This window comes from Alexandromys fortis, unplaced genomic scaffold, assembly GCF_014885135.2.
Source record: "Alexandromys fortis isolate MF-2015 unplaced genomic scaffold, M_Fortis_MF-2015_v1.1 scaffold_25, whole genome shotgun sequence".
NCBI classification, from domain to species: Eukaryota; Metazoa; Chordata; class Mammalia; order Rodentia; family Cricetidae; genus Alexandromys; species Alexandromys fortis.
In genome coordinates, this window is record NW_026067904.1 from 4396063 (window position 1) to 4418816 (window position 22754).

The 22754-nt window shown below is 38.1% G+C and overlaps 1 pseudogene; it reads left to right on the plus strand.

Annotated features, from left to right (window-relative positions):
• Positions 1 to 18380: 18380 nt before the first annotated feature.
• Positions 18381 to 19163, plus strand: LOC126497186 (60S ribosomal protein L7-like; annotated as a pseudogene).
• Positions 19164 to 22754: the final 3591 nt, after the last annotated feature.

The following is a 22754-nucleotide window of genomic DNA, read 5'->3' on the forward strand; positions in this document are numbered from 1 at the left end:
TCAGGCAGACAAGTCTAGAAAAATGTAAAGCATCTCAGCAACTGAAGCTGACAAAGTTTGACTATACTTGGCTCTGCACATAATTTAAAAACTTTGGTCATTTTTATATCATGAGGCATCTTATTCACTATTGTCCCTTGAAAGGCAGAGTTTCCAGGTTAAAGCAGCTTTCTTGATTCGATTAGATTATTTTTACTCCAGGAGAGCATCATCTGTAGCATGAATCTGATTAGTCTTGATCAATAAAAAACCTGGATTCATATAGTGGGGGTGAAAGCTGAAAGATCAGAGAAGCAGAGTAGCCAGCCACTAGTTCTAACTGCTACGAAATCCTCAGACCAAAAAGGGGGAGATCCTCTGTCCAAATGGCTTATATTCCTATCTTTATCTCCCTCGTGCTGGGATCAAACATGTGTGTGCCTCCCAAGTGCTGGGATCAAAGGCAGAAGATCCCGAGTTTTGGGATCAAAGGTGTGTGCCACCTCTGCCTGGCCTCTATGATTAACTAATGACTAGCCCCACCCTTTGATCTCCAGACAAGTTTTATCTGTTAGAGCATAAACAAAATATCACATTTCCCCCTTTTTGCCTAAAATAAAAAAGAAGGTTATAGCTAATATAAGAAAAACTATATACAATAAGTGAAATAACTATATACATATATTCAGGCAATGAAAACATTAACAATATCTAGTTCATTTGACATTTGACAAATTCAGAAAAAATACTCCATTATCTATCCTATTTTGGTGAGTCCAAAGTGTTGTACCTTATTCACTTTCTACTCTAACCTGCATTACCAAAACTATCTTTTTATGCCTTTCAACCTTATACACTTTATATTTCTTTAGTGAATTTCTTTTCTGAATCTGGTAATATGAAAAATTATAAGTATAAAGTCTTCAATTCCATCAGAGACTTGAGAAGGAAATAATATTACCTGAGTAAGCAGGAAGCACAAGCATGTGACTTCCAAAAAATGTGAGAAATGAAAGAAACAGTTGGCTGCCTGGAGAGTCACCCAAGGGTAACACTGGGGCATCCATCTTTGACCTTCCAGTCTGGCATATCTGACAGACTTTTTTGTGAGGCAGGATATTCTGAAGGTTTGTCCTACCTTGTCTTGGTTAAGTTTGGCAGCCACTTTCTTTTGTGTCTTGCTTGTTCAGTTTGGACAGCATACTGTCAGCAGTTGAGGCAAGAGTACTTTATTGCCCAGTTACTTTTTTCATAAAGAAAGTAAACTCCATGTGGAATTTCTTGGGTGTCCATCATCTTCTCTGAAGTAAATTGGTGCTTCCAGGGGTAGACATGTCTCATTGTCATAAAAAAGAAGCTATTAAAACACCTTAAATATCATATTCTGCAGATCTCTGAATTGTTTGAAAATCACCTGTCTACCTAAAATATATCTGTTTGGTCTTAAAAACATACCTAACATGACTACAAGTTTGCTTGTAATAGGTGACTAACTACTAACCTTCATTTCCTTATTCCCCTAAATAGCTGGTGATAATAACTTTCAAGGGCTAAAAATTTGCTTTACATTGTTAAATGAGTTGCATAGGTACAATGCCTTAAATAAGATCATAAATGTATGTACAGCATGCTCTAACAAAAATAAACTTAAATTTGTATCAATATTCAAAACTCCATATCAATGTAAAGTATTTAAGACTATTAGTTGCCTTTTTGGTTAAAAGTAGATTCAATAATCTACCCTTATTCTATTATATGTATATCCCCATTTTATATTTTCAAAGTAAGAACTCTGAATTTTATCTCCTTTGTTCAACTTTTTTTTCCTGACCATTTCTAGTTGCAACTTGTAACCAACTACCCTAAACAATGACATATATCCATAACCCACTGAATGACCAAAACCCACTTACCCTACCTCTTGGGATTATGAATGTCATGTTCTTAAAAGTACTTCCTGCTGTCTGGGGGCAACAGTATCGTTAGGGGATCCTGAAAAGAAAAATTTGGATTAATTGTCAAGTCCTGGAAGAAGTAGCTATATCATTAGTTGTTCAGTCTCTGTGTAATGGGAAAGTGCAGGGCTGGCCTCAAGTCCTGGCTAAAGTAGTCTGTGAGGCTGAATCATCTCAGCTAGCCATCTTAAAATTGTCCTGAGAAGTTTGTACTCCATAGCCGATCTTTGGGTGACATTTTCCAGCTTAGTGATGTTATCTTAGTCCTGGAGGGATTGTCGTTGTGGGATCCCGTTTTCTTTCTGGAGACCTCAGAGATCACATTATTCCTTTTCTTGGTTACTTTTTCCAGGTAGTTCTTCATTCTTTGGATGTTTATTTGTCCAAAGGTCTTTAAATTCCTCAAGGTGGTTGTTTTTATTTTCCTGTAAAGACAAAAACAAAACCCTGCTCCAAAATAACTTTAGGGAGTTTCCCTTTTGGCAAGTTATAGCTGATCAAATGAAAAGTATTTGTTAGTCTTATAAGTTAGTCTAGATTGAATGGTCCTGTTGGTTGATGCACTCTCTCTTGTTCAAATCTAATCTTTATAATATTTACTTTATGGTTTCTCCTGAACTTTTAAAAAATTTTCTGTAGGAAGCTGGGTGGTGGTGGCACACGCCTTTAATCCCAGCACTCGGGAGGCAGAGGCAGGCGGATCTCCGTGAGTTCAAGACCAGCCTGGTCTACAAGAGCTAGTTCCAGGACAGGCTCCAAAACCACAGAGAAACCTTGTCTCGAAAAACAAAACAAAACAAAAATTTCTGTAGGTATTTTAAAAAAAATAATAAATAAATAAACCAGAGCAGTATGGCTTTTTTTTAAAAAAAAAAATAATTTGCTTTGGGGAAGAAGTTTCCCCACAGAGAATGGCTGAACCAAAATTGACATGGCTGTTTGCATGAGGACTTCTCAAAGTGTTTCACAATGGCAAAGGGTTACCTTGTCTGTCCCTTGTTGAACTGCATTCATAAGTCCAATTCCTACCCTTGCCATACTATCTGCATAATCCAGAAGGAAGGACATGCTTGGAATATGCTTAAAAAATATTGTTTCTCGGAACACCCTGTTTACAGTCCTTTTGTAGGTGACCTGTTTACTGCAATTCTAACACTTGACATTTTAATTTTTCTTCAAACCTCTGGAAATCACATCTCCTATCCAAGTATCATCATGGCTATGAAATTCGATATTGATTGTATCTCTGATCCATTTCTCCAAGGGTACTGACCTTTCCTTTAGTGCCCTAATTATCCTTTTCATTGTACATTAGCATTTTCAAAAGTCAGAGATTCAATTCTTATTTTCTAGCTTCTGAATTTGGTATCATTCTATTTACTGCTGAATTTAGTCTATGTAAGAAATCCATGAAGGTTTCTCTTGTACCCTGTATAACTTTAGTAAATGACTTAATTTTCTTTCTTACTTCAATTCTGTCCCAAGCATTCAAAGCTGCTACACTACATAAAACCAGGATGTGATTTCCTTTGTACATTAGCTTAATCTCCTGCTCCCAAGTTGGTCTTGGGAGATATCCATACCCCTAGCCCTACCTCATTGTTTATTGGTCTTAGTCTTTTCTTTCCACCAGGTCCTCCATTGTAATTGCGGATGAAGCTCCAAGACTGCTGTAATCAAGTCTCTCCAGTCTTGAGGGATAATTCTATTATAAGTTGACCATGAATTTAACATCTGCTTCACAAAAGGTGAATGCAAACATATAAGATTATCACTTCCTTGAATTTCCTTAAATCTAATATTTCCACATGAATTTATACAGTCATGGGGATATCTATCATTTGGCAATTTCTTTTTTTTTTCTTTTTTTTATTTATTTATTAAAGATTTCTGTCTCTTCCCCACCGCCTCCTCCCATTTTCCTCCCTGTCCCCCAATCAAGTCCCCCTCCCTCGTCAGCCCAAAGAGCAGGACTGCGAGGGGTGCACCCACACACTGAGACAATGGGGATGTTCTATCGGGAACTCACCAAGGCTAGCTGGCCTGGATCTGAAAAAGCCTGGGATAAAACTGGTCTCGCTGAACATAGCGGACAATGAGGACTTCTGAGAACTCAAGAACAATGGCAATGGGTTTTTGATCCTACTGCACGAACTGGCTTTGTGGCAGCCTAGGCAGTTTGGATGCTCACCTTCCTAGACCTGGATGGAGGTGGGTGGTCCTTGGACTTCCCACAGGGCAGGGAACCCTGATTGCTCTTTGGCAATTTCTTTAAGGTTACTGGATAAATTAAAAATGGCTGTTTGAAAACCTTAGGCTGTTCCTCTCTAACCTTATAATGCAATGATGAAATTGGTTCTTCTTTAAATTCTTCTGTCCGGATCTCAATATCTTTATGATCTGTTTTTCTAAGGCCTATATCTTGGCACTCTTATCAACCAACTTTTTAGAGATAAATGAAGAATTATTAAGCAAATGAAGAATTACTAAACCAACAATCAAGATTAGCAAAATGATAATTAATATTATGTCAATCATGGTTAAGTTGATTATCCCTTCATTTAATTGCTTCATTTTAAAACCATGCATTGCATAATCATACAGAGACCTAACTCTTTCCATTATAACAGTGTTTCTCATTTTTTTTTTACTGTGGGAAAAAACTCTCTTTTTCAATTAAATCTTCGGTTTAAGAATTCCCAATAGTCTCGCCAAATCTTCTGAGGATGACGAATCAGATGACTGTGAAGTGTGAGGCAGACTGCTGCTGCATAGAACAGTAGAAGCCCGAGGGGATTTCTGTGCAGCTACCTTGTTTGACAGCAGCCAGAGAAGGAGGTCCAGAGAAAACCCACAACCTACCTGCAGTAAAGAAGCCAAGAGCCAGCTGTCTGCATAGGGAATATGCAAAAGCAGCTAACTCCTGTGGTGTGAAACATGTGTGGAGTTTGCTGCAGAGAGGTTGCATCTGATAAATCACAGACCTGCTCAGAGGGCTTGGGGAAAAAAAAGGAAAATCTAGTTGGTGGGGCGGTGACTTCCAAGTATGTGTAGCTCTGGTCTGTGCTGGTGGCTGCAAATGCCACAAGCAAGAGGCCTTTTTGTGAATTCATGCCCCAAAGTTGGACACCAGATGTAGTGTGAATCTAGTTAGTCTTAATCAGTAAAAACCTGGAATCAGATGTTTCGGGGAGGGGTGGAAGCTGAAAGATCAGAGAAGCAAAGCAGCCTCTACGAAATCCTCAGACTGAAAAGGGCGAGAACCTGTTTTCACCCACTTCATATTCCTGTCTCCACCTCCCGAGTACTGGGATCAAAGGTGTGTGCCATCACTGCCTGGTCTCTGTGGTAAATTAGTGGCTAGCTCCACTCTATGATCTTCAGGCCAGCTGTATTTGTTAGAACACAAACATAATATCACCACAATCATCTATGCTTAAGTTTAGGTCTCTGGGAGTTCCTTGTTTTTTGCCCTCTGCTTTTGTCATCTGATTTTTGTAGGCAGGGGATACTCCCCTCTCTAAATCAGGATTGTCATTCCCAAGCCCAGGTGATGACTTGAAAATGATTGTAGCTTTCCTCTACCCTGCCATCTGAGCTGGGTTCCAAACTGCCTGTACCCAAGAACACTCCCTTGGTATGTTAAAATTATACCCCAGAACTTTGGGTCTTGGAAGCTCAGATCCATCACTCTTTTTTTTTATTTTAATTTATTCTTTTAAAAAACTATCTTTCCTTATTTACATGCCGAATCCATTTCTCATTCTCTCTTATGGGGCTCTCCATTCAGATCCCACCGCAGCATCAGTTAGAGAATGACCACACCTGGCCTGAATTCAGTACTTTCAATTTCCAAATCCTTCTCAGTTTAGACAAAATTTCAAAGGGTCTAAAGCCCCTTACCTTCTGGTCTCTTTTCACTCCTATCCTTTGATAGGCCTCCATTTATGAACTTCAGGTTTTACCTGCTCAAACCTCTACACACAGTTCCCTAAGCTTTCTCCATCCTGGAACAGGGCTGGGAAAGTTCCTTAGGAACTTGATCTTCAGAGATCTTTCCTGTTTGCCTCTTAACTCTTCTGCAGCTTTGAGAGCTTCCTCCTGCTGTGATCCTGGCTTCTATCAGCTGCTTATGGATCCAGTTTTCTTGAGTGGAGACGGTGAAATTCTTTCCATTGTTTCTTTATTTTGCTTCTTTGGGCTTACTCACCTAGGCCTTAGGTGCAATCTATTCTAATATCCATACCTAACTTACTTTTCTTACAAAGCTTTCAGGTCCTTGCTCTGTATGCTTGAGTCTGTTGTAACTCACAACTGATAACACAGTTGCCTCATCCCTCCTTCTATGGCTGTGGGACAAGGTCCAGCTAGCTGCACATTACAGTTCACCTTGCTAAACAAACTTATGTTAAAATTCTTAATGTTCTCTACAAAATTATAATCAAGGAGACCCAAAGCCTGATGTGGGAGTGATTTCTTTCTAATCTGTTGCTTTCATTGGTTAATTAATAAAGAAACTGCATTGGCCCATTTGATAGGCCAACCCTTAGGTGGGTGGAGTAAACAGAAGAGAATGCTGGGAGAAAGAAGCCGAGTCAGGCAGTCGCCATAATTCTCCCACTCCAAACAGATGCAGGTTAAGATCTTTCCTGGTAAGCCAACTCATGGTGCTACACAAAATATTAAAAATGAGTTAGATCAATATGTAAGAGCTAGCCAATAAGAGGTTAAAACTAATGGGCCAGCCGGGCGGTAGTGGCGCACGCCTTTAATCCCAGCACTCGGGAGGCAGAGGCAGGCAGATCTCTGTGAGTTCGAGACCAGCCTGGTCTACAGAGCTAGTTCCAGGACAGGCTCCAAAGCCACAGAGAAACCCTGTCTCAAAAAAAAAAAACAAAACAAAACAAAAACAAAACAAAAACAAAACAAAAACAAACAAAAAGATGTAAAACTAATGGGCCAAACAGTGTTTAAAAGAATACAGTTTCCGTGTAATTATTTTGGGTAAAGCTAGCTGGGTGGCAGGGACACAGCCCACTGCTTGCACCACAACAGAGCCCTCTCCAATTACAACAAAAGCCTGATTCTAAGCTTAGATTGGCCGGTGAAGAGCATCCTCAAATTCCTGCCAAACCAAATGGACTTACATCTTGTAAAGCACAAAAGCGGCAAATATCATCATTTTTCTAACAGCTATGGCAAAATCTGCTAAGAGGTTTTAGATCTTTCTTTTTTTTTGTCTTCTTATTTCCTCCAACAGGAGTAAAGATGTTCCAACTATTTTCTTAACTACACCCTCAGAAGGATTGGTAGTATTTCTGCTATTCTCACACATTTGTAGTCACAGATTCTCCTTTCTCACATGACATACTCCAGGGATGCATACTGTCACTAAATGGTTGTTTTATGGTCTGGATCTCTGATATCTGTTAAGTTTTATTGGGCTCTGAGATAGTCTATCCTCTGAAGCACTCTAACTGCTGCCCTTTCTACATCACCCCCTTTGTCAACTTGAAGCAGTAAAGAGAGATCTGGGCCCTACCTCAACTCCTAAAACAGTTCAGGTGACTTCTGAAAAGGGGACTAGTGGGTTATCCAACTCATTACCCTTTTTTGCTACTCTGGACTTTTTTTTTTTCAGGACTCAGAACTAAAACAGTTGCAGTGAAGACTATTTTTTCATTGATGAACCTTGCTGTCTTCACCAGCTCTTAGAAAATCTTAAAGATATTTCCGGTCAGCTTAGCATCCTTCAGGACTAAATTTTTTCTTTGGCTTTTGTGGTCCTCTAAAAATGAAAGAGGGTTGCCTCTGACTACTGCTAAGGATGGGGTTTGTGCCATTTTCAGGAACAGGCTGAACATGTTATTTCCACACCCCAGTTCCAAACGGGTTCAAGATGGGCTCAAAGACACAGTGACCAGACAACAATTCAATGACAGGCTTCTTATGGACGGGCTTTTGTCCTTACATGCTCTGGCCCCTCCCCTCGATCACTCCATTTGTCCTTACCCTCACACTCAAATTTTCTATCTTTTAAATGTTTTACAGAATTTCCTCCTGGATTAATCACTGCTGTCACTAGGTCTTCAATAGGTCCCTAATCTTCAGTCTCCTGTTGCTGTAGTCCCCTGTCTAGCTATCTCGTTCAAAATGTTTCTCTAGGAGTACACTAGGGCAATAGAAGATCCCCTACAGTCAATCAAGTGGAAAATAGTCTGACCTACAAGGCCCCTTGAGATTCTGGGAACAGAGGCTAGCTCCCCCTTCTTAATGCCCTGCAGGAAGCAACCAATATGATAATACATTAAACCTTTCTTTTTATCTATCTTCGGGGTATGGAATGAGGGTTGAATGGAGAATTGTTAGACAGAAAAGTTGAAGTCACTGTTAACACCTGTGGACTGTCAGTTTCCAGGACTCTTCTAATAAGAGGATCAATGTACCACCTTGAGTGTTATTTACCATTCTGAAATTGCAGAGAACCTGACCTGCAGGCCAGATCTTCAACCCCAAAGGCCCTTTCCACACTCTAAAATCATCCAGCCCTCAGCCACATGAGCATAGTCTCTACTCCTGCACAGAGACTGTGAACCCTCAGTTGTTCTGATTAAAAAACAATTCTAATTCTGGGAGGGAGAGGAATGTTACACAGTGATTTGAAGCCATATAACAAGTAGACTTAATTATAAAAATAACACTTTACCTAGGGTGAAGTTTATAACAGTTTTAAAGAAGATCTAGAATTTATTTCTTTTACATTGTTAGTTTAATGGCTGTTCTCTGTTTTTTCCTGGGTTGATTTATGAGAAGCACATATTAGAAAACTTGTAAGGGTTTTCTCTTTTAGGTTAATTCAAATTTAGCAAGTTGATAAATACTTATCAAAACCATCTGAGCACGTGCTATAACTCCCCTCCCCCCTTAGCAAGTTCACTTTGTTTTGCAAGTTCACTTCTTAAAGGGGAAAAGTTGTTCTGTTCACCTTACATATTATATTAATTCTGCCACATCAAAATAGTTATATAAAAGCTCAGTATAAAAGTAACATTTTAATGGATAACCTAGCAAACTCTTTTGAAACTGAAATACTCAGAAAATTTTATTTAAAGGAACAATTATTCCCACCAAACCTTTAATTATACTTATCTACAAATTTTGTGTAGGACAAAACTTTAAATTAAAAACTGTTAATTTGCTTCAGCTATAATTCCTATGTGAAAGTAAGTCAGTGCATATCTGTGATTCCCTGGCTAAATATTACAGTTCTATTGTAATGTTATAATTACTGCAGGTTCCAGTTAGTCATAAACACAATAATTTGCCTTAGATACAGTAAATACATTCTTTGCTTAATCAAGGGACTCATTAAGTGGTGTGTCAGCATATGCTGATTATTTCATAAACTAGACACTAAATCCAATTTGTGCTGGCTATTGCTGGGGCCAATGAAAAATGGGTTTCCTTCTCCTTTAGATCTCCCATGCATTCACACCAAGTCTGCAGGACCCTCTTACATTAATTAATACAGGCTGTTGCTCATGGTCCCTCGAATATTGTTGAGGTCACAAAAGATAAAGCTTCTTCCAGATTAAAATAGTGTGTATGATAAAGTATAGGGTAGTGTGGGGATTAAAAAAACACACACCAGAAATTAAATATAGGGAAAGTATCTATCTTGAATTGTGTCTTTGAGGTCCTGTAAAAACATCCTCATTATAATGTGTATGCTACCTCGAGTACACCTGTTTCTCCTACAATGAGTTAATTGACTATCTTTCATTGAAGTGTTTTAGGGTGAGAATTGCATGTCAAGGATCAGGAGGGAACAAAGCTTGCTGAGCTGGTGGCCTTCTGTCTTTCATTTTAATTCTTTATTTTCAGTTTCTGCAGGTATGGGCCTAAGCTTGGTGAGGCTGCATCTTCCTTGGGAACTGCAGTTTCAATACCTGGATGAGGCTGAAGTAGAGGGGGTTGTCTCCAAAAGGTAAATCAGATGTATTTGTCTTCTAAATTAATTATGGTTTAGGAAATAAAATAAGACAAGCATATATATAATATTTGGTAAAATTAGATTCCTATGTGGTTTTTTTTTTGTATTATGTAAGGACTCTCTAATATGTGCTGACAAAATAGAAACACAATACACTGAATGGGACCCATAGGAAGTGACAAGGATACATAATAAGCCTGTATCTAGTAAAGCCTGTTAGCATGGTTGGAACAAATGGAACATTTGTGTTCTGAGTAAAGATAAAGAGTGAGGAATGATCTAGAATGTCTCACAAATAGAAAAGTATAGGAACATAAAGAAAATATAAGAGCTCATGACAATTCCAGATTAAAAAAATAATCCTATAAATTTTTAAATACTGATTTGAGGTACGTATTTATCAAATGGGAATATATGACACCTACTAAGCACCGAATTTCATATAAATAATGCATTTTTAACATTATTATCTATTTGCTATTTGGGACTCACTGACGGCACACATGCTTATGTGCATAAATTTGTTGATGACATGATGTTCAAATTCCTGATTGTTCTGTTTTATCTGGAAAATGTTTACTTGTGGCACCTATTATAGACTTATTTTAGTCCCATGCTGATAAAGAAATGTTAGGCAATAAAATATAGGTATAGTGAGTACTCTTCTGTGGATATCTCTGTAATAGTGCAAATAAGTTTCGTTTCCCACATACCATTATGTGAATATTCCTAATAGAAATATGCTTTGTAAATTTTTAATATCTAAGAATGCCTACAAAATAGAAAGCATAGCACATACTCTGTAAGACTGACCAACATCTAATCACGTGAGAAATGATGGTGATGACCATGTTGGTCATCGTTCTGCTAAAAGATGAAAGTTGTTTAACTTAGAAAGGAGAAAGAATTATTTTATGCCTTGGTTTAAGAAGTAGTAGTTAGGGGTCTCCTTGCTCTGTCACTTTGGACCCATTGTAGACAGACCATACAGTGGACAGTCCATTCTCCTTCTTCTTTGGGACCAGGTAACAGTGGAAAAGAGAAAGAGGTTTTGGTCCCAACATTCTGTTTAGGTACATGACACCAGTGACCTCCTTTCTTCAACTAGATGCCATCGACTATCGTATGGCAACTGTCTTATGATACAGTACCATCAGCTAGGTTGGTACTGTATCATAACCCTCTAAAAAAATTAGCTCTGGAAGGACAAATAACAGTAATGAAGATAAAATAATGACAATCGCTGTATTGGATTGTTCCCATTAATTTAAATAGCCTCAAAACAGCAAAATAAAAATTTCTGGGATATTCGTTACTGTTCTGAAAACATTAAATGTTAGAAATGTGGTCATTTTCCCAGACCACACAGTCAAGGAGGGTTCTCTAAGCACTCTTTAAGGGACTGAATAGTCACAGCAAAACTTTTAGGCCTGTAGCTACTATCCCACTGCCACTTCCTTCGGAATAATGGTGGCATTTGACTTATATCTCATGACCTGGGAAGCAGAGATAGGCAGTTATTAATCTCGGTGGGTTGAGGCCAGGCTGGTCTACATAGCAAGTTCTAGGCCAGTCAGAGCTACATAGAGCAATTCTGTCTGAGAAAATAAAATAAAAAGACCTCATTCAAATATAAATAAATAAACCCAACTACAATGAGGTGTTTTCAATGCAATGCATACTTTTAATTTTGAAAAACAACAGTTTCTTCTCGACTATGGATATAAACAATTTAATTGTAAAAGTATTCACTATATATAGTTCTGATTTGTGTGTGTGAGGCAGTCTAAAATGACCTTAACTACATATACATATATCTTGGAATAAACAAAAAAGCTATTGGAGTCATTCAAGTTTGAAACCTTCCAGCTGTTTTCATATATAAACTAATCTGACTTTCATTTCTGTTCCACCGACTTTCTTGTACGAGGTGTGTTTTTCATGATATTATAGTGTCCTTCTTCCCTCCAGAGACATCAGCAAAAACTCAGTTCTCATTTTCTGCAAGTATGCACATCCAGTAATATCTTTGCCATTATTTTCATTTTACCAATTTAATGAATTGAGAGACAAAAAGTTGCATAAAATGTTTTGAAATCATATGGTATACTTTTCATATTAGTCATTAATTAATCTATATGCTTTTACCTTATACAGAGTAACAAAATTACTTTTATAAAATAATCTTCATGAAGATAATGTAATTATTTATTGTTCTAAGAAATTATACTATTAAAAATATTTTAAATATATAAACATCTTTGGAAGAGAAGGTAGTTATTATAGTAACATAGATAAGAAATAATATGGGTCTGAATTAGCACAGAGACAGTGGAGCTGAAATTAAAAGAAATATTGTGAATTTGAATTTTGTCAAATTAGGAGGTTGCCATTCTAAGATTTGCCACCATGCTTGAGTGGGAACTATAATGTAAACCATGCAGAATTATGAGCTGAAAGAAATCCCTTCCTTCCTAAGTGACTTTGGCTATAGTGTGTTATCACAGCCATAGAAAACCTAACTGAAGGAGAGAGTTTGGAAAGCCAGTTTTATTTGTGTGAATCCCATGGTAAGTTGACCATGCTCTAGTTGGAGGCTATACATACAAAAATACATAGGTAGCAAAAATTGGAATTGACACATGTAAAAATAAAACAACAACAAAAAGGAGGACACAAAGTTGTGTGACTAAGGAAGAGGGTAGATCTGGGAGATGTTGGGAGGAGGATGGATATTATCAAAGAGCCTTATATGAAATTCTCCAGGGTTACTAGGATGCTTTGTGGAATGTGTAGTTGGTGCTACTCTTCAGAATGCTTCTTCTTTTGCCTTCTCCTTCTTTACTGTGAAACTAAAGTTGCTCAAAATTCTATCTTAAGCAATAAGATGCCGTGAAACTTAATTTTCTTTGGTGTAACTTCTGATCTTCTTGTTTTATTTCCTTTATGAAGTAAACAGAGAAATATGTGGATCTAGAAGATGGTCAGACTTTCTCCTATAACTTCTGTAACTGAGACATTATGTTGTTACACTTATCCCCAAACCTGGGCCAGATTTCATCCTGGCAGCCTTTTTTTCTTCATGAGTACACACTCTAGATATGAAAAAAACCTACAGAGTATACATTATAGTTCCAGGTTCTGCATCTATAGGACTGTGTTTGAAGACTATAGCATTTGGTTCGTAGCCACAGAACCACTTAGGTAGAAAAAAATGAAATAGACCAACCAAGACGTTCATCTCACCTTCAATCCTCATTGTTAAATCCTGGGAATATTGCTTTATTCTCTTAAAATAGAGAATTTTTCTTGAAAAGCAGTTTTGCTCACCACTGTGCCTCCAGTGCATCCTCTTAAAAGAAAACCAATGGGTGAAGGAGTTCTTGAGTGGGAAACTGCACAGCATAGGTTCTAAGAAGAGATGAATGGATAAATGTTGACAGAAGTTTCTGTCCTGCCTGGTTCCACAGCTATTCAGTCCCTAAGAAACACACAGAGGCTTACATTAATTATAAACTGGTTGGCCTATTAGCTCAGGCTTCTTATTAATTAATTCTTAAATCTTACATTAACCCACAATTTTTGTCTGTATTAGCCATGTGGCTTAGTACCTTTTATCAGTGAGGCATTCTCATCTTGCATCTTCTGTGTCTGAGTGACAACTGCAGACTGAGCTTTTTCTCTTCCCAGAATTTTCCTATTCTATTCACTACACCTATACTTCCTGTCTGGCTACTGGCCAATCAACATTTTATTAAACCAACACAAGTGACAATCTTTACAGGTACAAGACCGTTGTCCTATAGCACTTCCTACCCCTCCATTTTTTTCAAAACAAGAACTCTAAATCTAATCTCCTTTGTTTAGCTTTTTTTCCTGACCATTCTCCATAACAACTTGTAACCCACACTCTAAACAAAGGCAAACATCCTTAATTCATTTTTTTGGTATGTGTGTGTAGTTTTCTAGACTACTTCCTGCTGATTGGGGGCATTAATAATCTTATGGGAACATAAAGAAAATTTAGGATTATGGCCACGTCCTGACTGGAATATTTTGTGAGGCTTGCTCATCTCAGCCAGCAGTTTTGAGGCTGTTCTTGCTGTTCTTGATTTCAGAAAAACTCCAACAGAGATCCTCTGAATGTTGGATCATCTGGGCCATCAGTTCCTATTGGAGACTTTTCAGGGGGTCTTCCTTGATCAAATCTGATTTTCTTAATCCAGAATGAATCCACAACCTCGTCTCCAAAGTAATACATCTTTTGACTTAAATTTGGAAGTCAAGGCATTTTCAAAATATATATTTTGGATTAATTCAGCAACATTTATAATCAAATGTCTTTTAGTAGGTGTTGCTCCTTCCTCAGCAGTCAAACAATTCAAAGATAGCGCAATAACATACAGTATCTAGATTCTCTGTGTATTTTCCATCTTTATGTGGCTTTATATTTCATTTAATTTTTGTTTTAATACACATCATTTCTCTGTGTATCTTTGTCTGTCCTGGAACTCACTCTGTAGACCAGGGTGTTCTTGAACTCACAGAGATCTGTCTCCCTCTGCCTTCCAAGTGCTGGGATTAAAGGTGTTGCCACCACTACTCTCTTTCTTTTTTTTTTTTAAAGGACTTTATTCTTTTTCTTTTCTCTGCCAAGCCTACATAAATTTTTAAACACACTGTAAGCCATTTAGAGTTTTTTTTGTCTGAATCTATCTTTACTGTATATTTCTATTTTTAGGACCACATGAGTCTTTAATTTGCTAAGCAATATAGCTAGGATTAAAGCCATGGCTTTGACAGCTGGATCCACCCCATTTCTTAGCTTTCTGAGAGTCTAGCTTCATGGCAGAGGTACTGGTGGGAGCCATGTTTATTGCCAGAACTCTATGGAGTCTCAAGGTTTCCAGCACCACCAAGAAGCCTTCTGTCAGTTATTTATAAACATCACTTAAGTGCTTGTGACAGAGCCTTTTAAAAGGGCTTCAAGGTTTTTGCAGCTAAAAGATGAGTCAAGAAGCCTCTCTTAAATGAGATGTGCCTGCCTCTAGCAAACAAATCTCACCTGAGAAAGTGATGTTACCAAGAAGCCATGCTTAACTCTATTCTTTTGTGTCTAGAATTACTTCCCAAGCTCTCTCAGGTATTATGTGAATGTAGTGGTCCATGTTGGCGCCATTTTGTTGAAAGAGGTTTCTGTCCCATCTGGTCTCACAGTCATTCAGTTCCAAAGAAACACACAGGCCTACATTAATTATAAACTGGTTGGCCAATTAGCTCAAGCTTCTTATTAATTAATTCTTACATCTTACATTAACCCATAACTCTTGTCTGTGTTAATCACATGATTTGGTACCTTTTATCAGTGAGACATTCTCATCTTGCATATTCTGTGTCTGAGTGATGACTGCAGACTGAGTCTTTCCTCTTCCCCAAATTCTCCTATTCTGTTCACTCCACCTATACTTCCTGCCTGGCTACTGGCCAATCAGTGTTTTATTAAACCAGTACAAGTGACAAATCTTTGCAGGGTACAAGACCATTGTCCACAGCAGATAAATAAGGGGGGATTTATTTGGGGAGGGGGTTTGATAAGAAAATATAGTTACCATGGCTTATGAGGTCATAGGTTTAGGAATAATACCTTCTACTGACAGTTTCCTGAATGAGTTTAATTCTTAACTGCACTCTAAAATCTTATACTCACAGATAAGAGTAGCTCCCATCCCTTATCATAGAAACATATATTTTTGTAGTAGAAAAAGATCATTACAGAAACCAATAACTAGTCAAAATATAGAGAACAACTGACCTTATGGTAGGTAGCACCAATTGGTACAGGTGTAACACGACTCTGACCCCTAAGGCTTAGGGAATACTGAGGAAGAGTAAACAGAAGGAGTGTAAGATTCAGAGAGCAGGAAGCCTACTTTGTGATTGTGTCTTCCAGATATAACAGGAAAGCTATCTTCATGAACTCTCAACAACATGCCTGCCTAAATAAGATCTGAACAACTCAAAATTCATCTGACATTTCAGCATAGGTCTTACAGGTCCCCACCCCCAGATGAGAAATAATTAGCAATTAATAACTGCTGAGAATGTGAGTATTATTCTCCTCCAACCCCAGGATGCAGTCCCTCATTGTTTCCCAATATCAAGCTGTCAGCCCTAGAGAGGTAATGCATGCAGACAACACCTAAAGAACCCAGCAGGTTGTCTTTATGTATTTATTCATTTATGTATATATGCAACAACTGCTTAAAGAAGATCATGTCTCATGAATTTTGGAGGTAGAAGAGGATTGTGGAAATGATACAGCTATAATTTAGTTAAAAAATTCTCTAAGTAAATACATAGTTTGAGGTGAGATGGGGGAGGGTGGAAAGACAGCTTTTTGAAGCAAAAGCCCCGAATCTAACACTAGTGTATAATATGTGGATTATAGTAGACAGTGGTATAAAAAAGGCCAGAATGTGTCAGACCAATGTGTTGACAGGGCTGCTGTTCTACATTGTTCACTTTCTCCTACCTTCAAGGAGCTGCACCATCCTGCTCTTACCACCATGCACACACTTTGACTTCGGGTTGTGCACTTGTTATTTGTTTAACAACACATTATGAGTGAAGTGACGGATGTCTGAAATCTGTAAATGTGACTACCCGCATTACTGGGTGGAATTATTGCATCTCTCCATCTCTGCTGTGAAAATGGAATGCTTCAAGGTAAAGCCTTCTGCTCCAGCATTTACTTCACATTGTAAAGTCAGGTGCAAAAAAGCCTGGAGTCAAGTGACAATGTGACAAAAGCTACTGCTGAGCCTTGCTGCACACGTAACACGGGTAAAAAATAAATATTTGCGGTTCTATGACACTGGGATAGTTTAGTTTTCCTTCTTAGAAATTCGGTGGTCAGAAAGCCTCAGGGGGTAGCCAATTTCTCTTTCACACAGTCCAAAGCACAAGTTCCTGATTACTTCTCTGAATGGGACTCCAGAAGTCATTGCTTCAAAACTTCATCTTTTTCAAGATACAGTGTGAAAATTCTCTTGTAATTTGAAAGCTATTGGGTGAACATGTAGGATTCGGATGGTAAGACTTTATAGGTTCTAAAGGAGAATACAATACTGAACTCACTCTTTGTCTGGAAACTAATCCCATGACCACATCTTACTACGTTGGTGACTTTTTTTCTTCAAACAGAAGATGTTCAATGAAAACTTGCCATTTGCTATATTAGTCTTGCAAATAAGTCAATTCCTTATTTTTCCATTAAAATATCATTTATTTAAAAACTTTAATAATATTATTTTGTACTGTCAGATCTAATAGGGAATTTATTTCACATTTTGGCCTGGTGTTTTCACACATTTCTGATAACTCATTCAAAAGTCACTTGGGTTTAATCCATGATAGCAAACTCTACAACTGTCATAAGTAGGTATTTAAGCTCTTCTGCTACCTGCTCCTATCTGTCATCATATATTTCTCATCTTCATGCACCAAATACTAGATTTAAATAGAGTAACATAATTATCCTGGCTGGCTAAGGATATTGCCTAATATGTGTGAGGATTATATGACACAAATAACAGCAAACAATAGCAGCATCAGGACCAACAACAGCAAAATCAACTGTTGTGGTAAAGATGTCATTCATTCTATTCTGTATTTTGGAGCATGCATTTCTATATATTGAGACTGGACTTCTATTAGTTTTTCTTAATAAAAATAAGATCCTACTGTGATACCAAATGATCAATGATTTCCAACAGGATGGCTACCTCAAACATAGGTAATTTCTGTCTCTACTTGTGTTGTATCATACTAATTATGTAAGATTTGCATCACTGCAACAAAATCTTGAGAGAATTCAAATTAGAGGATGGAAATTTATTTTGGCTCGCAGTTTGAAGGATTCAGTCTATGGTCACTTGATCTGATTATGGTTAGATCAGTGACAAGACAGAACATCATGGAAAAATCATATGGTGGAGGAAAGAATCTCAGACGTTGGTGACCAGCAGGGGAGGGAGGAAGGGAGGGACAGGGAAGGAGAGAGAGAGAGAGGGAGAGAGAAAGAGAGAGAGATGATTCTTTTCATAGCAATATCTGTCCCCAATCAGTAAGAACTCCCATGATCCATTCTTCATCACTCAAAGGCCCTACTGCTGAGTACTTACGCACTAGGCACCAAATCTCCAACATGCGAGCTTTTGGAGGAGGAACTTCAAATCTAAATCATACTTCTGGGAGTAAGTAGTATGTTCCACCTTTACTGTAGGAAGTAGACAACCGAAACTGAAATCTAAAAAGACTGGGTGATGCCCTCTTGATTTTGTTATTGCTTCCAAGTACTGTGTCACAGTTATAAATTAAAACACCAAGGAAACAGATTACCCCACCCCACAAAGTTAAAAAATGAAAGAAAAGCCCCCCCCTCTCCTGGAACCATGGAGGCTGTGCCAGAGAAGAAAAAGGTTTCTGCTGCACCGGGAACCCTGAAGAAAAAGAAGGTTCCTGCTGTGCCAGAAACGCTGAAGAAAAAGTGAAGGAATTTCCCAGAGTTGAAGGTGAAGCGCCTTTGGAAGAAGATTGCCCTGAAGTCACTGCGAAGGGCCCAGAAGAAGCTCATCTATGAGAAGGCAAAGCGCTATCACAAGGAGTACAAGCAGATGTACCGGACCAAGATTCGCATGGCCAGGATGGCAAGGAAAGCTGGGAACTTCTACGTGCCCGCAGAACCGAAGCTGGCGTTCGTCATCAGAATCCGAGGTATCAACGGTGTAAGCCTAAAGATGCACAAGGTGTTACAGCTTCTTTGTCTTCGGCAGATCTTCGACGGCACCTTTGTTCAGCTCAACAAGGCTTCAATTAACATGCTGAGGATTGTGGAACCATACATTGCATGGGGGTAGCCCAATCTGAAGTCAGTAAATGAGCTCATCTACAAACGCGGCTATGGCAAAATTCATAAGAAGAGAATTGCCTTGACAGATAATTCCTTGATTGCTCGATCTCTTGGTAAATACGGCATCATCTGCATGGAGGATCTAATTCATGAGATCTATATAGTTGGAAAATGCTTCAAGGAAGCGAATAACTTCCTGTGGTCCTTCAAATTATCTTCTCCACGAGGTGGAATGAAGAAAAAGACAACTCATTTTGTGGAAGGTGGAGATGATGCTGGCAACAGGGAAGACCAGATAAACAGGCTTATTAGACGGATCAACTAAGGTGTTGCCATGGTATTTTTGTAATCTGGTCGGTTAATAAACAACCACAGTTTGGCAAACTGAAAAAAAAAATGAAAGAAAAGTGTTTCTCCAACACTCTAAACTCAAGCATGAATTCTTCTTGGTGCCTCCTTTGGAAGCTGTTAAGAACTCAGTTATGAAGAAGTAGGGCTTAATGGAGTTTTAAAATGGAGGAATTTCTACTATCTTAGAGTCATGAGACCACTGTTCTCATTTTCTGGGAACTTTCTAGGAATCCTTATTTTGAAGTGACATATTAAAGCTCACTTTTATTGAGTAACTCCCACATACAACTTCTTATGGTACATTTTTATGATGTTTTTATTCATGTATTGGTCATAATGATCTCTACCAAAGAGTCAGTTATATACCATAATTTTGTAAGCTAAGTAATGAGTTCAAAGAAATAAGCATGTCATAGTACCCATACGATCCTAAACTTCCTGTCTTGAGAGTTTTGTTAACCTAGAACCTTATAGGGAAGTTTAATTAATGTGCTGTAGGACATTAGATGCATAATAAAATACCTTGCCACCCCCAACTAGGACTTGGGTAAATGTTACACTGTTACTGGAAGTCATTTCCATCATGTATGAATAAGACGTTAGGCAGGAAGTTCTTTAGTATATATCGACTGGGTACTATAGCTCACCAAAGTGCTCCGTAATCATCCATTCACTATTTCACAATTCTGTTTTTGCCAAAGTAAGGGCATAGACTAACTCAGCTTGATTGTCTTTTCAGAGTGTCAAAATACAAAGCATGGTATCTACAGGTACAGAACCTTATTTGGAAGAGATGGAGAACAATCAATCTACTTTCTTTAGGGTTGTGGAAGATATTAGACCTTTTTAGCTACAGAAAGTCACTGTTTCCTTGACCTAGCACGTTGAGCATCTTGGTGAGTGTATTAATGTATAATTAAAACTAGTACTAATTACTCTGGAATTTCTCAAGATTTATATCTATCTCTTTACAGTCTGTCTCCATTTTGTTCTCCCCCTCTCTTTCTGAGGCATTGGAGATCAATATCTGTGTCTTGTATTTGCCAGGGGGCTACTCTCAGGCTAAGACGCACACTCAGACCCCATCTGTTTCTGTTCCATCTACAGTGATCCTCTTACTGCATAGTATAAAATAATCTCAAAGGAAACGGGAATTATGAGTGCCAAAGTTCTTCTGGCTGTAGGTGTGACATTCAAAGAACCACAGACCTACAAAGATCAGTCAATGGCTTTGCAAAATAATTATTGAGCACTCATTTGGAAGTTTTACACAGAGACATTTTAGAAAGAGAGCTACTGAGTCATATAATTTATTCAAACCTAAAAATAAGCAATTATATACCATAGACTTCTTATGTCAGCTTTTTGTGGATTAATGTTTTCTATTACCAAGGTTGACACAGGTATGTGATGTCATGCAGAGACTAACAGGAGGGCAAAAAGTTACTTGAGAGCAGAGCAAGGGCAAAGAAATCTCACTGATCTCCCTTAGTCTCTTTCCAAAGCTAAACACCCAAAGCAGCATGTCTAACATGTGACCGTGCCCTTAACTTATGCCTTTAACTTAGTTCATACATTTAAGCCTGACATAAGCTTAAATATTAATTAATGCACATATTTAAACATAGCTGACAAACATGCAAATGTATGTGAATGTATTTAGAAAGAATATAAATTCAAGACTGAAATCCTTCAGACATCTGGAAAGCCTTTGCATGCAGAATGAGCATCATCTGGGGATATTCCAGCTTTACCTGCTGTCATAGCTCTTCATATTATTTCAGAAATGCCATGCCTGGTTGAGTGCTGCAGGCACAGGTGGCCTTGTATCAACAGTGTTTGATGATGTTATGTACAGTCAGGAGAGAGGAAAGAAAAAAATGCCATAGTAAAGTGTGTGACTTTTTTAGTGGAACTACATTAGCAAATGAGAGGCACATTGTAAGAAAACTTTTATCATCTGTAGAGCTGATAGTGAAGAAGGCATGCTACAGACACCCAAATTTTCTCACCATTTTCTTGAATAAAGAGGTTTGAATAATCACGAACAATACTGAATTTCTTAAGAAAGCATAGCTTAGATCTTCGTTAGATTTTGAATGAAGGTCCGGGGCAAACAAGTGGTAGGCTTGAGCTTAAGTCTCACTGATGTGCCAACAGTTTTGGTGCCAATGATGGCCACAAGACATTTCAAATATCTGTGAGAGAGACCTGTGTTGTTGTCTTTTCTTCCCAAGATTGAAAGATGATGAAATCAATCACTTGAAGGTACTGAAGGGTGTGCTTATCTGCCAAATGGAAATTAATACTAGCTCTTTTTTACTATATTATTTTGAATTCTCCAGTGCCAGAATCCAGTTGCTGATGAGGGCAGGGTCTGAGTGTAGGTGGATATAAGAGCAGAGATGGAGGATTCAGACACGGGACACTTCTGAGCTCTGTTTTACAAGAGATGGACAGAGAGGAAACACATTCCTGGCAGAGACGCAGGTACCCCAGAGGATGATGCAACGAGTAGGTGAGGGACAGAGTGAACCAGGCTATGATGGTCGGGAGAACCTTGCAGCCTGACTGACTAGCAGCCAGAGTGCTTCTTTATTTATACAGAGTTTAATTAGCAGGGATATAATCATGTGTTCCAAAGCATAGATCATATCATTTCTGTTTTTGGACCTGTGTTTCACTTCCTCTTGAATACCTTTTAGTCATCAATAAACTATGACAGAACAGAGTTACCATTTCTAATCATTTTCCTTAAGTTTTGACATCATTAATAAACAGAGTTATCATTTTTACTCATTAACCCTATAAGCCAATTTTTAAGAATCTAGAGGCATATATAGTCTGTTTTCAGGCCAGTAGCTTTTCTGTTACAAGGACACTAGACCAAAACAAAGTAGCCAAGCCAGCCTGGGCATATTGCCATGTCCCAAGCAGTGTATTGTTAGCTCTTAATGGTTAGAGTGTCCAATAAATATCTTCAGACTAAATCTGTTGCAGTTATTATTCAATTTATGGCATAATACAATGTTTATAGCCTATATATTTAAAAAATTTGTAAACATGTCTAATCCTGGCATTCTTTTGTTCTTAATGACACCACAGTGACTTTGCATGTGCCAACTTTTCTGAGAAAGGGAGGTCCTGAAGTCGTATTATTTTATTATCTTTTTACATCATTATTTGCCCAACAATGTAAGTCTCTGTATAGGTCAGAGATAACTTCAGCCAATCTAACTTTGTTGCTGTAGATGCAACGTCATTGTATAGTGGAAAGAGGCTTGCAGTCTGATCTGTGGCCAGCTCTTCTAGCCCACCAAATCTTGTTGACCTTTTAAAAGTTTACTTTGTCTTGAATATCTTGTTCCTGAGTAAGAACAGGGACAGATATTTTAAGAATGTTTAATAGCCTTATAAAGAGACCTCTGGCTTCTTTATGTGTGTCACAACCTCCAAGGCATAAGGAAGACCTTCAAGTACATAAGACTATCTCTCTAAACACAGAAAGAGTAGTATGTTCAGGACTGTCCTGGGGAAATTTAGAAGCAGTACTCCTGGAAGAAGG